We start from the raw sequence: 11,715 nt of genomic DNA, 5'->3' as shown, positions 1-11,715 counted from the left end.
GCATTTGCTGAAAAGAACAGGGTCCCTTTTTATTGAAAAATAAAATACTTCCAGAAAAGCACATATGTTATAACTATACAGCTCAATGAATCTTCACAAACTGAACAGATGTGTTGTCAGCCCCCAGATCAGGAAACAGACCACTTCTAGCTCCCCAGAAGGCCCCTCTTATTCCCTTCCAGTTACTATGCACTGGCCCCATCCTATCCTTAATAACCACTACCCTGGCTTTCAACAGATATTAGTTTTGCCTATTTTTAAACTTTGTATAAATGTAATTATATAAGACATCTTTTAATCCGCATTCTTTCACTCAACATTATATTTGGGTTTTTTTTTAAAGGAGATTTTTTGTTTGTTTTGTTTTGCTTTTTAATTTTTTTTTAATTTTTATTTATTTTAAAAATCTCTTTTCAGTGTTCCAGATTTCATTGTTTATTAAGGAAATTTTTAAAAAAGATTTATTTATGTATTTTGAAAGACTGAGAGAGACAGTGCAGGGGCAGGGGTAGAGGGAGAGGAGAAAGAGAATCTCAAGCAGACTCCCCTTTGAGTGGGGTATCCAACATAGGGCTTGATCTCTCAACCCATGTGATCACGACTTGAGCCAAAATCAAGAGTTAAAGGCTTAACCAATTGAGCCACCCAGGCACCCTCCAAATATGTAAGATTTATCCATGTTGTTGCCTACCGTTATAGACCACTGATTCTCACTGCTGTGTCATATTCCACTGAATGACTATACTGCAATTCATTTGTCCATTCTTTTGTTAATACTCATGTGTGTAGTGTCTAGGTTGGGACTTTAATGAGTAGTGAACATACATTTTAACTGGGTGTATTTTGGGGCATGGAATTGCAGGGGTATAGGTTTTGTGTATGTTCAATTTTATCAGACACAGCAAAGACTTTCCTAAACTGTTCACACCACTTTGCACCCCCTCTAGCAGTGTAGGAGGTTTCCAGCTGCTCCACATCCTCACCAGCACTTGGCATTTTCCACCATTTTTATTTTTGCCATTCTAGTGAGTATGCAGTGATACCACATTGCAGTTTTTCATTTGCCATTTCCTGATGACTAACAAGTTTGAACTCCTTTCTATATGTTTATGAAACACATGGAAGAGGCTAGTTTTGTTTTTTGTTTTTATTTTTATTTATTTTTTTAAAAAGATTTTATTTATTTATTTGACAGAGATCATAAGTAGGCAGAAAGGTAGGCAGAAAGAGAAGGGGAAGCAGGCTCCTTGCTGAGCAGAGAGCCCGATGCGGGGCTCGATCCCAAGACCCGGGGATCATGACCTGAGCCGAAGTCAGAGGCTTAACCCACTGAGCCACCCAGGCACCCCTGGAAGAGGCTGTTTTGATATGCTCTTTTGTAAAGTGTCGATTCAAGTGTTCTGTTTATTTTTATGTTAGGTTATGTCTTCTTCTTATCGGCGTGTAGGGGTTAAGTACGTATTCTGTAAACCAGTCCTCTGTCAGACTTCTATGTTGTTGATGGCTATTTCTCAGTCTATGTGTTGTTGTTTTTTTTTTGAGGATATTTCTGAAGGCGCCATTTCAGGTGGGATGTTGAGCACCTGGGGCTGGTGACAGCAGGGAGTTCTTCCAGCTCTAAGAATGAAGTTCAAGGGGATGAAATCATATTACTTAAGCCCAGTGAGGGCTGGAGCTGAGGAAGTGGGGCAGCCCAGCTGGAGTTACAATCATGGGGGCCACACTACTGCCCGGTGCATCCCTGAGGCAAAGTTGAGTAGGAAATCCTTCTCTCCTTTTACCTTCTCTTCTCCCATTGGGGCCTCCCTGAACCCAGAAATCATTAAGGAAGCCCAAAAGGTGTAGTCTCCAGGAGTCACAGGAGTCAACCTCTGGATCACAGAGGAAGACAGAGAAAGAGGAGGTATGGATCAGGAGAGGGAGTGCTGTGGAGATTAATGGCAAAGAGAAGGAGCAAGAGATTGCCCAAAAACTCTCTCTCAGGTTAAGACACTATGCAGTGTGTATGTCCCCAGCGAGCCTCTAAAGAATCCATAAAACGTGGTCCTTAAGAGAGCCAGCATTTAGAGGATTGCCACATGAAGATCATGGTGGCAGAACTAGTTACGTGGAAAAGAAAAAAGACTTTTTTGCCCCCTTCCTTTAAGCTTCTACTTCCTTTGCCCCAAGCCTAAAGAAGCTGGGAAAGGTAGAGGAAGGGAGAGAGAAAACTAGGAAAAGGACCCACGATGCCCATCCCCACTGCCTGGCTGGGCCAGGGCAGAGCTTGGCTTGGATGTGAGATTCAAATTTTGATTGAGACTGGACTGGACTGGACTGGACTGAACACCTGAAAGTGAGCCATCTTTACAGAAACAAGGCTTGTTCTTACCATTAAAAATACCTGGAAAACTGAGGTGAGTTGACTCACTAAGATGTTGTCAAGGGAAGGATGATGTGAAAGAACATACCAGAAGGCCAGTGTGGAAGGAAGATCAAGCCACTTCCTGTTTGTTCCTCACGGGTTCAGATTGTTCAGAAGACTAGTTTTAAGTAACTTAAAGCTCCCTTGCCCAGCAGGCTTGAGGCTACGTACTTCTCATGCATTGTCTTATACACATTCACAACCACTCTGTGGGTCAATGCTAGTATAATCTCTGCTTTATAGATGTGAAAATTGAGGCACTGGGTTACAAGGCCATATCAGCCTGGTTTGAAGTCCAGCAGATCTGATTTCAGAGTCTAAGTTAAATTTTTTTAAAATAAGACTTTATTTTTAGAGCAATTTTAGTTTCAAATAAATTTGAACCTAAATACAGAGAGTTGCCCTATAACCCGTGCCTCACACATGTACAGCTTCTCCCACTATCACTGTATCACATTTGTTACAATTGGTGAATCTACCCTGACACATCATTATCACCCAAACTCCATAATTTACGTTAGGGTTCGCTCTTGGTGTCATCCATTCTATGGGTTTGGACAATTGTATAATGACATGCATTTACTATTATAGCATCATACAGAGTTATTTTCACTGCCCTAAAATTCCTTCGTGCCCTGCCTATTCATCCTTCCCACTACCTTCAACCCCTGGCAACCACTGATCTTTTTAATGTCTCCATAGTATTGCCTTTTCCAGAATGTCACATAGCTGGAGTCCTACAGTATGCAGCATTTTCAGATTGACTACTTTCACTCAGTAACCAAAATTTAAGTTTCCTCCATGTCTTTTCATGGCTTCATAACTCCTTTCTTTTTAGTGCTAAATAATATACTGTTGTCTGGGTGTATCACAGTTTCTTTATCCATTTACATCCTAAAGGGCATCCTGATTGTTTTCCAAGTTTTGCCAATTATAAATAAAGCTGTTATAGACATCGGTGTGCAAGGTGTTTGTGTGAACATAAGTTTTCAATTCACTTGGTTAAATTAATACCAAGGAGCACAACTGCGGAATTGTGTGGTTAAAAATAATGTTTAGTTTTATAAGCAGCATCCAACTGCCAAACTGTCTTCTAAAGTGCCTACACCATTTTGCATTCCTACCAGCAAGGAGTGAGAGTTCCTGTGGCTCCCCATCCTCATCAGCATTTGGTGTTGTCAGTGTTCCCAGTTTTGGCCATCCTAATAGGTGTGGAGTAGTATCACATTGTTGCTTTAATTTGCATTTCTCTGATGCTCTATGATGTGGAGCACATTTTCATATGTTTATTTACCACCTGGATATCTTTTTTGATGAGGTGTCTGTTAGGGTTTTTAGCCCAATTTTTCACTAGGTTGTTTCTTTTCTTATTGTTGAGTTTGAAGAGTTCTTTATATATTTTAGATAATAGTCCTTTATCAGATATGTCTTTGCAAATATCTTTTCCCAGTCTATGAAGTGTCTTTTCATTCTCTTGACATGATCTTTCACAAAGGAGAAGTTTTTAATTTTCATTAAGTCTAGCTCATCAATTGTTTCATAGATTGTGTCTTTGGTGTTGTATCTAAAAAGACAGCACTGTACCCAAGGTCATTTAGATTTTCTCCTATATTATATTCTAAGAGTCTTATAATTTTACATTTTACATTTAGGCTTATGATCCATTCTGAGTTGATTTTTGTGAAGGTTATAAAGTGTGTGTCTGGACTTACTTTTCTGTATGTGGGTATATAGTTGTTCTATTTGTTGAAAAGAGTGTCTTTGCTCCATTGTATTGTCTTTGTTCCTTTGTCAAAGATAAGTTGACTGTATTTATGTGGGTATATTTCTGGGGTCTTTATTCTGTTCTATTGATCTAGTTGTCTTTTCTTTTGCTAATACCACACTGTCTTGATTACTGTAGCTTTATATTAAGTTTTTAAGTCAGATAGTGTTAGTCCTCCAACTTTGTGCTTCTCCTTAAATATTGTGTTGGCTATTCTGTGTCTTTTCTTTCTCCATATAAACTTCGGCTTCAGTTTGTCAATGTTCACAAAATAACTTCCTGGGATTTTGATTGGAATTGCAGTGAATGTAGAGATGAAATTGGAAAGAACTGAAATCTTGACAATATTGAGTCTGTCTATGAACATTGAATGTCTCTCCATTTATTTAGTTGTTCTTTAATTCATCAGAGTGTTTTAGTTTTCTTCATATAGATTTTTTATTATGTTCAGTTAGTCATCATTAGTCTTTGATGTAGTATTCAATGATTCATCGGTTGCTTATAACATTCAGTGTTCATCACAACACGTGCCCTCCTTAATGCCCATCACCTGGCTAGATTTATATTTTGTTAGATTTATACCTAAGTACTTTATTTGGGGGAGTGCTAATATAAATGGTACTGTGTTTTAAATTTCAAATTCTACTTGTTCACTGATGGCATATAGGAAAGTAATTGACTTTTATATATTAATCTTGTACCTTGGGGTGCCTGGGTGGCTCAGTGGGTTAAGCCTTTGCTTTGGCCCAGGTCATGGTCTCAGGGTCCTGGGATCAAGCCCCATATCAGGCTCTCTGCTCATCAGGGAGCCTGCTTCCCCCTCTCTCTCTGCCTGCCTCTGTCCTTACTTGTGATCTCTCTCTCTGTGAAATAAGTAAATAAAATCTTTTTAAAAAATCTTATACCTTGCAACCTTGTCATAATTGCTTTTTAGTTCCAGGAGTTTGGTTTTTTAAAATATTCATATGTTTAATTCTTAAACCACTGTTTTTTTTTAAAGATTTTATTTATTTATTTGACAAAGAGAGAGATCACAAGTAGGCAGAGAGGCAGGCAGAGAGAGGGGGGAAGCAGGCTCCCTGCTGAGCAGAGAGCCCAATGTGGGGCTCAATCCCAGGACCCTGAGATCATGACCTGAGCTGAAAGCAGAGGCTTAACCCACTGAGCCACTCAGGTGCCCCCCGCCACTGTTTTCTGATGAAGACAGCATTGTGTTTTATGCAAGGTTGGAAACCTCAAAATAATCACCATAAACCTATAAAGGAGAATAAACTAGTATGGCCCACAAATATAAGATGAAATCCACAATATTGGAATTATAAATATTTAGATAAGCCCAGGTTAGAAGATAAGCCCAAACCACCATCAGAATGAAATATGACATAGTCTAAAATATATCCTTACATTTTGATACAACCCTCAGTCTGAGTTCTTCAGATTAATCTTCAGTTCAGTCAAGGCAGCAATTTTCCGTTATATTTATTGTACAGACTACATACATTCTAGAAGGTTCCTTTATGATACACTGTTGTACATTTTGTCCCAGCAATTTGAGGGCAGGCAAATTCCACAAAGTTGTCAGTAAGAACATGCCATGCTCTTTCTTCATCATAATTGACAGATTGTCCTCTGCAATCATTGTATTGATGGCTAAAGGAAGATTCCAAATATCTTTTTATATTGATCATTTATGATATTCCACCAAAGATTTATTCCATAAGTCTAAGAATTTAAATCTCTTTTAAGCACTAAGTTCAAGTAGGCAATGGCCATTTCTAGATCTAATCCTTTCTATCTTAGATTCATTGCAAAATTAAAAGTAAACTGGTAAAAATCCTTAAATCATCCTGGTTCTTTCGATTCTTTTTCCATCTTGGGTATCTGGGCCTTTAGGTTTCAATGTCATACCATCCATGAATTCCTGTTTGAGAAACTTGCACTGTGTTGCTGCTCTGAACTTCCACATAACAATCAACACACAAATGCTGGCTGGCTCTAGTGCTAGGTCATCACAGGACTATTGTATATCATCTATCCCAATTTTGTTTTCATCTTGAGAAACCTTGTATCTATTGTATTGTTATTATAACTTCTTCCTGTTCAATGATCCTTTTACACTCTCTCATATATAAAGTTCAGGATTTGGAAAAAATAGTCTGTTGCAACAACTAATTTCCAGTCATTTTGAGATAGAAATCTTTACAGCTGTTTTTTGACTAGACTGTATGAAGATCATAAACTGACAAATTTTATCCTTCTGCAATGATTTCAACTTGCTCTTGTTGTTCTCCAGGTGTCTCCTCTCTTCCTCTGCCTCTGCAGTTAATCAGTTCCAGGAGTTTTTTTTTGTTGTTGTTGGTTCTTTCAGATTTCCTACATGTATGATCATGTCACCTGTGAACAAAGATAATTTTATTTCTTCCTTCCAATCTCTATGCCTTTATTTCCTTTTCTTGTCTTATTGCATTATTTTAACTTCTAGTAAAAAGTTGAAAGGGAATGATGAAAGGAGATATCCTTACCTTGTTCCTGATCTTTGTGGGAATGTTTTGAGCTCCTCACAATTAAATATAGTGTTAAATATAATGTTTTTTGTAAATATTCTTTATGAAGTGGAGGAAGTTTCCCTCTATTCCTAGTTTACTGAGAGTTTTATCATGAATGAATGTCAGATTTTGTCAAATGCTTTCTCTGCACCTATTGTCATGGTCATGTGATTTTTCTTTTAGCCTGTTGATGTGTTGGATTATATTGATTGATTTTCAAATTTTGAAGCAGCTTTCCATACCTGGGATAAATTCCACTTGATCATAATATATAATTTTAAAAAATACATTGTCAAATTCAACTTGTGAATATTTTATTGAGGAATTTTGCAGTTAATGAAAGATCTTGGTCTTTAGTTTTCTTTTCTTGTAATATTTTTGTCTGGTTTTGGTATTAGGGTGATACCGACCTTTTACAGTAAGTTAGGAAGTATTCCCTCTGCTTATATCCTCTCAAAAAGGTTGTAGGGAATTGATATCATTCATTCCTTAAATGTTTGGTAGAATTCACCAGTTTGAAAGGTTATTACTTCCATTTATTTGATAGATATAGGCCTATTTGGACAATATATTTCTTCTTGTGTGACTTTTGATAGATTGTGTCTTTCAAGGACTGGTCCATTCCATCCAGGTTATCAAATTTGTAAATACAGATTTTTTTTCATAACATTCCTTTATTATCCTTCCAATGTCCATAGGATCTGCTGTTATGTCCCTTCTTTCATTTCTGGTATTAGTAATTTGTACCTCTCTTTTAGAAAAAAGAGAGTTGGCCTGGCTAGAGGTTTATTAATTTTATTGGTCTTTTCAAATAACTAGCTTTTGGTTTTGTTGATTTTTTTCTACTGATTTCCTGTTTTCAATTTCATTGATTTCTGCTTTGATCCTTATTATTTCTTTTCTTATGCTTACTTTGTCTTTAATTGGCCCTTCTTTTTCTAGTAACCTAAGATGAAAGCTTAGATTATTGATATTGGATCTTCCTTCTTTTCTAGCATATGCATTCTATGTTATAAGTTTCCTTCTGAGTACTGCTTTCACTGCATCCTACAAATTCTTTTAAGTTGTTTCCATTTTCATTTAGTTTAAAATATCTTAAGACTTCTTTTTCTTTGACCCATGCATTATTTAGAAATGTGCTGTTTGATCTACATATATTTCAGGATTTTCCAGTTACTTTCTGTTATTGATTTCTAGTTTAATTCTACTGTGGTCTGAGATCAGATGTTGTGATTTCTGTTCTTTCAGATTTGTTAAGGGGTGTATTATGGCCTGGAATGTGGTCTGTTTTGGTGAATGTTCCGTTTGAGGTTGAAAAGAATGTGCATTTTCTGTTGTTAGATGAAGTAGTCTATAGATGTCACTTATATTCGGTTGATTGTAGGTGTTGAGTTCCTCATGTCCTTACTGATTTTCTGTTTGGTGGATCTCTCCATTTATGATAGATGAGTGTTCAAGTCTCCAACTGTGATCATAGATTCAACTACTTATTGTTGCAATTCTATTAGTTGTTATCTCACATAGTTTGACAGTCTGTTGTTAGGTACATATATCTTAAGGATTGTTATGTCTTTTTAGAGACTTGACCCTTTTATTATTTGTCCCTCATAACTTTCCTTGATTTGAAGGCTGCTCTGTCTGAAATTAATGTAATTACTCCTCCTTTCTTTTGATTACTGTTAGCATAGTATATTTTTCTCTAGCCACCTACTTTCACAACATATGTGTCTTTTTTTTTAAAGATTTTATTTATTTATTTATTTGACAGACAGAGATCACAAATAGGCAGAGAGGCAGGCAGAGAGAGAGAGAGAGAGGAGGAAGCAGGCTCCCTGCTGAGCAGAGAGCCCAATATACGTGTCTTTAAAGTGGGTTTCTGGTAGACAACATATTGTTGTATTTTATGTTTTATTTGTTTGTTTTAATTCTAGTATAGTTAACATACAGTGTTATATTTCAGGTGTGCAATATAGTGATTCAACAATTGCATATATCACCCAGTGTTCATCATGATGAGTGCCCTCCTTAATCCTCATCACCTATTTAATCCATCTTCCCACCCACCTCCCCTCTGCTAACCATCAGTTAGTTCTCAATAGTTAAGAGTCTGTTTCTTGGCTTCTTTCTCTCCTTTCCTTTTCTTGTTTGTTTTGTTTCTTAAAGTGTGCATATGAGTGAAATCACATGGTATTTGTCTTTCTAGTTGGGTCTTATGTTTTGATCTACTCTGATGATCTCTGTATTTTAATTGGTTTAGTTAGACCATTGACATTCAAAGTGATTATTGAAACAGTTGGATTAATATGTACCATATTTATTACTATTTTATTTTTGTTGCCCTTACTTTTATTTTTCTCTTCCATTCTTTTTCTGCCTTTTGTGTCTTTAATTGATTATTTAATGATTCCATTTTCTCTCTTTTCTTAACATACACGTTATACTATCTTTGTTTAACCCTTTTTAGTGGCTGTCGTAGAACTTGCAATATACAATTACAACAAATTTAAGGCCACTTTCTTTTTTTTTTAAGGCCACTTTCTAATAAAACTATTCCATTTCACAAGTAGTGTGAGTTCTTTCTAATAACAAAGTAATCCTAATCCCTACCTCCCATACTTTTTATAAACATATATATTATATATACACAAGCATATATAAATACATTGTTACCATTATTATTTTGAACAAACTGTTATCTGTTAGTTCAATTAAGATTCAGAAAAACAGAAGTTTTTCTTTTACCTGCAGTTATTTTTTTCTCAACACTCTTCTTTATGTTATGTAGATGTGAGTTTATGACTATATTATTTTCCTTCTCTCTAAAGAACTTCTTTTAACATTTTGTGCAAGGCAGATTCACGGGCAAGAAATTTCCTCAATTTTTGTGTGAGGAAGTCTTTATTTCTTTTTCACTTTTGAAGGAAATTTTCCAGGATACAGAGACCTAGGTTGAGAGTCTTCTCAATACTTCAAATATTTTATTCTATGTTCTTCTTGCTTACATGTTTCTGAGAAGTCAGATGTAATTCTTATCTTTGTTATTTTGTAGAAAAATCTATTTTTTTTTTTTTTTTTTTTGGGTCTGGCCGCTTTCAGGCTTTTTTTCTTTATCTTTGATTTTGTGTAGTTTAAAATGACATGCCTATGAGCAGGCTTTTTTTTTTTTTTTTTTTTTTTTGCAGTTATCCTGCTTGAGGCGCTCTAAGATTCCTAGATCTGTGGTTTGGTATTTGACATTAATTTAGGGAACTCCTCAGTCATTTTTGTTTCAAATATTGTTTCCATTTTTTTCTTCTTTCTCATTCTGGTATTCTCATTATGTGTATCATATACTTATTGTATTTGTCCCAAAGTCTTTGGATATACTGTTTTATTTTTTTCAGTACTTGTTCTCTTTTTGTGGTTTCTACTGATATATGCTCTAGCTCAGAGATTCTTCCCTCAACTGCATCTAGTGTACTAACAAGCCCATTAAAGGCATTCTTCATTGCTGTTAGTGTGTTTTATCTCTAGCATTTCTTTTAGGTTCTTCCTTATGATTTCCACCTCTGCTTTCAATGCCCAGCTGTTCTAGTGTGTTGTCTACTTTGTCCATTAGAGCCCTTAGCATGTTAATCATAGTTGTTTTAAATTTTTGGTCTGATAATTCCAACATTACCACCATGTCTCATTCTGAAGCTAGCTCTATCTCTTCATATTGTAGGATTGTTGGTTTTTTGTTTTTGTTTTTGCCTTTTTATATGCCTTGTAATCCCCCTCCCCCTACCAAATAGCCAGACATGATATACCAGGTAAAAGAAAGAGGAATGGCTGTAAATAGGCCTTTAGTAATGTGGTGGTGAGGTGTAGGGGGAGGGAAAATGTTCTATAGTCCTATGATTAGGTCTCAGTCTTTTAGTGAGACTGTGCCTCTGGACTGTTGACTTCACAAGTGTTTAGTTATTTATCTTCCCCCTTATGTAGGACAGGATGACTAGGATGTGCTGGAGTTGGATATTACTCTTCTTCTGCTTGGAAAGCTAGAGCTCACTGGAGCTGGATATGTCCCTTCCCAGGTCACTTAGACTCTGATAATACCCTTAGAATGTGGTTGTCTGATGGTGCAGAGCCTTTCCATTGCAATATGGACAAGTCTGAGAGTTAAAAACTTGGAGGAACACAGTCATGGGGGGTCCTCCTTAATTGTGTGAAATTTAGCTCCAGGATCTCCTCCACACTGAAATAAAAATACACTACTGCAATGACACAACCACACATTCACTAAGGAAGCAGAATCCCATGTTCTTCCTGTTTTCCATCTGATTACTCATGCTTTTCAGATGTGGTTGGGAATTGAAGGCTAGAGTTTCTGGAGCCCACCTTTCCCTCTGTTTGGAGAATTGGGATAATATTTGTTCTGCTACCAGGCTTTTAGTCCATCTCCTGTTTGCCAGAATTCTCCTCAAGGATCAAGGACAAAGTGTTGTTTATAACTTCAAAAAATTCTCAAAAACTCAGAGCAAAACCACAATGAAGTGTCACTTCATACCGACTAAGATGGCTATAATTTTTTAAAAGCAAATGAAGTGTTGGCAAGGTTGTGGAGAAGTTGGAACATTTGGGCACTGCTGGCAAGAATGTAAACTGATGCAGTCACTGTGGAAAACAGTTTGACAGTTCCTCATAAAGTTAAACATAGAGTTACTATATGACCCAGCAATTCCACTTCTTGGTATAGACCCAGGAGAACTGAAAACAGATATTGAAACATGTACATGCACCCTCATGCTCATAGCAGCTCTAATCACAATAGCCAAAAGTAATAGATAACCCAAATGTCCATCAATGGATGAATGAATAAACAAGCTGTGGTATGTACATTTGATGGAACATTATTCAGCCATAAAAAGGAGGAAGCACAAATACACTCTACGGTGTAGATAAACTTAGAAAACATGCTAAATGAAAGCACACATGAAAGGGGCCAGACAAAAGATCACATATCCTATTCATGGATTGAT

The 11,715-nt window shown here is 36.5% G+C and overlaps 1 pseudogene; it reads right to left on the bottom strand.

Moving 5' to 3' along the window:
- Window positions 1-5,671: 5,671 nt before the first annotated feature.
- LOC111152546 lies at window positions 5,672-6,459 on the bottom strand (annotated as a pseudogene).
- Window positions 6,460-11,715: the final 5,256 nt, after the last annotated feature.

This window comes from Enhydra lutris, unplaced genomic scaffold, assembly GCF_002288905.1.
Source record: "Enhydra lutris kenyoni isolate GAN:26980312 unplaced genomic scaffold, ASM228890v2 scaffoldscaffold29, whole genome shotgun sequence".
Classification (NCBI taxonomy): Eukaryota; Metazoa; Chordata; class Mammalia; order Carnivora; family Mustelidae; genus Enhydra; species Enhydra lutris.
Note: the sequence above shows the minus strand (reverse complement) of the source record. Positions and strands in the feature narration are given on the sequence as shown.